Source organism: Priapulus caudatus, unplaced genomic scaffold (assembly GCF_000485595.1).
Source record: "Priapulus caudatus unplaced genomic scaffold, Priapulus_caudatus-5.0.1 Scaffold523, whole genome shotgun sequence".
NCBI lineage: Eukaryota > Metazoa > Priapulida > Priapulimorpha > Priapulimorphida > Priapulidae > Priapulus > Priapulus caudatus.
Genome location: NW_014577584.1, coordinates 34,579 through 39,861, shown reverse-complemented (window position 1 = coordinate 39,861; position 5,283 = coordinate 34,579). Strand labels below are relative to the sequence as shown.

Sequence of the window (5,283 nt, the reverse complement as noted above, 5' to 3'; positions counted from 1 at the left end):
ACATTGAGTTACAATACATGCATTATGTTACATGCGCCATGTCATTGTCGTAACAATATTCATCTTGCACCGACTTGATACAGAGTGTGCAAAACTATAGCACTATAGACTATAGAGTGTGATAAATAAATAAATAGATAGATAGATAGATATAATTTTGGGTATTTTTCTTTCAACCAAGTGGTCACCAACTGAGCGCTTTATTTCTCGGGCAACGCTGGGTGTCCTGCTAGTTTGATATAATTCCAAAGAAAAATAACGTAGTTGATATAATTTCAAAAATAAAAGGTTTACTTCTCCCCGACGGGGAATTGAACCCCGGTCTCCCGCGTGACAGGCGGGGATACTAACCACTATACTATCGAGGATATACGATACGTCTATAAAATTCAGTCTCATTGGTTCGACGTCCATGTTTAGTAAAATTTTATAATTAATATTACTATAAGGAAGAAACGATTGAAAAGAAGATATGATATATCAATGTAACTTGCCTCACATACCATCCCAATATTTGGAAAGTCATTTTATTATCTTTTCTGCGCGAGGAATTGAACCCTTGTCTCCCGAGAGGGCACTCCCATTGTTATAGGGACCCTATACTCTATGTTCTAGGGTTATTTTCAGTTAAGTTAGGTTAAGATTACGCTACATAAAAAGTTTCATGGTTCAATCGCCATCAGAAATATTTTTTAAACATGTTTTAAAACTAACGACTACAGTTTGATTACAACGACGGTGGCGCCCGATCCGAAAAGTTACGCCAACCGACTTTTCAGCCAAGCGCTACAGACCGAGAGTGTTTCTTATTTATTAATTGAAAAGGAAAAGGATTGTAATATTTTATAAACGACATATAGTTTCAGTTATATTATGGATAAAATTGTCTTAAAATGAACATCGCTCGGTTAAATAGCATTTAGATATAAATATAATTGCACCTTTGTGATTAGCCCTCGGTCAGTAACGTGCAAAATATATCGGGATATGCGCAACATTTTCAGGGTGGCAGCACGGTCGCGAGTGTCAATGGCGCCGTTCAAATTTCGTAGCGTTGATGTATAATTAATTATAACAATTAAATTACGTAACTGGTAACAAGTACGTGTGGGTATAGACGATTTGTTGTACAGTAAGTACAGTTGTATGCAGTAAAATCATGGAGTCTAGTATCCCTTTAAAGGTACTGGGGACGTGCTGCTGGACAGGGTATATTTTCCGAACATCATTATTGGCACAGGGTATATTTTCCGAGCATCATTATTGGCACAGGGTATATTTTCCGAACATCATTATTGGCACAGGGTATATTTTCCGAGCATCATTATTGGCACAGGGTTATCTAGATACACACCCATCAAGCTGATATTGGACCAATATTGGCAAAAACAATATTGGGCCAATATCACCAGGCCAATATTGGACCAAAATAGGCAGATATTGGTCCAATATCGGCCCAATACTAGCAAAACAATATTGGGCAGATATCACCAGGCCGATATTGGTGGGCCGAAATTGGACCAATATCTGCCTATATTGACAGGACAGGACATAACCAAAATGTGCAATATTGCAACAGGGAATACTTTTTAGTGCAGTATATTTGGACAGGGTGTATTTTAAGGCGCAAAACGGTTTGCGACAGGGTCAGGTTTTCAAGGTCCCGGAGGCAACCCCCTACCCTGTTTCGAGGCGAGTGCCCCCCCCGGACCCTGTCTCCCGCGTGGAGCAGTGATATTTGCACCACTAACGTGGATCAACTCATTTCGACACTCAACACGGCGGACCAACACGTAGATCAACACTCACTCGATTAAGGAAATGTTTTTTTACACAAATAATCGCACTTTATATATTAAGGCAGAGGATTTATCTATAAATGGCAGACCAGATAGCTCAGTCGGTAGAGCACGGGACTTAATTCCGGGGTCGTGGGTTCAAGCCACACGTTGGGCGCAGATCTTTTCATTAGCATCAAAGCTACTAGTTTACTAAACTAGTAACTAGTATACCAGTGGTGTATTTAGAAATTGATAAACAGGGGGTCGAAAAGTAGCTCCGCAAGGGGAGTCGGGAGCATGCTCCCACAGAAAATATTGAAATATTTAAGCCATTTTCCTGCAATCTGAGGCATACTGCGGGCCATATTCTGATGTCTGATGACACTATCTCAACCCTATACTCAACTCTACAATTTAGGATTTCAAACACGTTTCATGACTTTCCAGAGAGCGTACAACTGAGGTTAGGTTACTATAGTAATAATACATTTATTAAAACACAGGTAAGAATTGCACAAGATAACTTGATAAGTTGATAACTTGATAAGTTGATAAGATAACTTGATATGTTTAATGGCACTAAAAAGGAAACACACTTGATCATGTTGATGATTAGCTCCGATTGGTACACAGGTCAGGGTGAGAAGTCGGTGTGACAATTAGGCCTACTAATAATTGACACTGAGATGTTTAGTGGTCAGATGTTCAGGTCATGATTGTGTGTTCGGGACCTTAAGCGTCCCCCGTGTGGTTTGTCAATAGCAACCTTTGAGGCTTCCTTCTGATGAAGATGTTGACCACCTTATTTGTCCATTTGCAAAGGGAGGTCCTTGTGGAGCAACAGAAGCAGGAGGCCGTTCAGTCTGACGTTACCCCTGAAGACCCACTGCTACTACAAAGTTTTTTTTTTAACTTTATTGATTTTTTTATGGGCCTGCAAACGGGGGGGGGGCATACGCCAGCTCTGCCCTATGCTGGATACGCCACTGTATACTACTACTTTTCACTGAAACGTATGCTTTACATTAGGGTAGTTTTTTTACAAATTTTCTCGTTCACTGTCCCAATGTTCCAAAAAAATAACTGCTGACATATTATATATATATATATATATATATATATATATATATATATATTACATTATAAACTGCTACTTTTCGACGGGAATCGTACCCTCGCCTCACGCGTAACAGACGCAGTCAATTATAGCATTTTTATATGTGTGATTTTGTTCTGTTTCTCATTTCATTGCCTCTTCTATTGACGTCCTATTAACGATTATTCGTAGAGCAGTTGCATTTTTAGTTTAATAAAGACTAGTCTGCCATGCAGGCGCAGCAGCTGCACATGCTTCAGACGGGAGCGCAGTGGTTAGTGCTACTTAACCATCCACGGGCGAACATCTCTCATTACGATGCCGGAAGTAACGTCGCCATGGTGATTCCGAAACACCCAGTTAACGTACGTACGTATGCTGGCGGTGAACCCGATCTGTTCGCGAACCGTCGGTGTAGGTATTCGGGGTTACGGTAATTGCGGATAATTTCATGGTGCCCCGCGATGTTGTTGCCGAGTTCGACGAATTATTGACGGGGGAATTGTTTCGCAACGCGAGGCTTGTGTTTCGCCGGGATGCGTGGCCATAATAGCGATGCGTGATATTTCACGTGGCGTGTGACAATCGTATAGTTAACTCATTATAACCACCGAGACGCATCGTGACATCGTGATCGCAGCCGAGTTGCATGAAAAAGTCGCAAGTCTGCGGAAACGTGCAACTGCAACCGGTTTGATTTTCAGCAACTCGTCGATCGCAATCGCTTCTAAATCGCATGTGTGCGGGTCTATATAACTCATGTATGTATAATTGACGGTAATATCAGATATATATTATCAGACGGTAATAGAAGTCATGGAAAGACGAAAAGACAATGGAAAGAAGCGACTGAAGCGTGCGACCGATCACATGTGGTTGCAGGTTGCAGCGACGAGCGACCAAAAGTCGCAAGTCTGCGCTAGGCTTTAATTGTCATCTCGCCCACCGTCACATATGTTTATTTAAATTTATTTCTTAAAATTTATTAGCTTTGTCAATTAATTTGTTTATAAGCAATATAATACTTTCAAAATATTATTGCCATAAGTGTAAATAAAGTGATTGAATTGAATTAACTTGAATTTGTGATGGAATATGGGCACATTTGTGCGTGTCTAAAATGTAAATATCGATTTCACGCAATCGACCAGATATAACGTTTATTGTGAGATACCTGTTAGAAGTGCGTAAATTGGAGAGAATTTAGTCAATGCATGAATTCTATTAGCATTGTGACCTAATATTAGAGAGGCCAGGTTAAGCCCCACATGGACTGTGTGATAAGCACCAGAATCAACCAGTTTGTGGCCTCAAAAGCGATAAAGCATAACAACTAGAGATCATAATAAATCAAAGTGCAATGAATGCCCCAGCTGACCGAATTCCTTGTAGGTTACGATCTCAGGGGCGATAGAAGCGTGGTACAAAGCAGCCGAGCAACATGTCATCAATCTTGGAGCTTTCAAAATGCACGCCGACGACGCGGTGTCACGATCCCCAAGGGCAACATCAGCAAACCAAACCGGATCGTCAGCTCTGCCGTTGATCGTAGGTTGAACGCTTCTGCCGTAGCTTAGATTGTCGCGGGCGTTGGAAATTCAAAATGTACGCAAACGGTACCCATACAGTAAACTATAGGTTCACTACCAAATGAGTCTGTACAGATGTCCCTTCCAGTACACACGCACACGATATATACATATATATAATTACATTGTATGTGTTCTATTATTGTTTTATTCTATTATGGACTCTTGATATAAATATAAATATATATATATATATATATTATATATTATATATAGTATATATAGCTATGACTTATGTGCGCAACAGTAGGCTGATGTGACTGATGAAGTACAGAACCGCCAGTTGAGACACCGAGAGCAAAGAAATCAGTCTGTATACCTTAGTGGCTATGACGGTTAATCATATGTTTAATTAACTGTGTAAGTTTTCAATGCAGGGAAATATCGGAGACGCGACGAAGCGGGAGGAATTCCGCATCCTGTCAGCAATTACGGTGAACCCGTCGGCGGCAGTGCTGCACCCTATCGGCACGTGGACCGATGATATTGGGCTGTCCTTAACAGGACCTTTATTCGCGAATGCTGCGTATGGCTTCAACGGAAGACTTCTACGTGCTGCCACCTTTCGGTCCGAGGTCAGCACGCAAGTTCAGAGAGTCCTCTCGCTTTAACATAAATGATATATTAGTGCGTAGTTATAACAGAAGCTGAGTAATGGCGTGAGCTGAACGGCTCGCTTTCATCGATTAGCGGTAATATGTTGATATCCTGATTATCGTAAACATTTGTTTTTTCATTGTATTATATTGTAAAATGGGGGGTTTCCATAAAGAACGTAACCAATATAGCTGGGTAAATGAATTTACAAAATAAATAA

General features: G+C 40.7%; 1 non-coding gene across 1 annotated transcript; it reads right to left on the bottom strand.

Moving 5' to 3' along the window:
- Window positions 1-296: 296 nt before the first annotated feature.
- On the bottom strand, window positions 297-368 carry Trnad-guc. Its single transcript has one exon. It is a non-coding gene; the product is annotated as a tRNA-Asp (tRNA).
- Window positions 369-5,283: the final 4,915 nt, after the last annotated feature.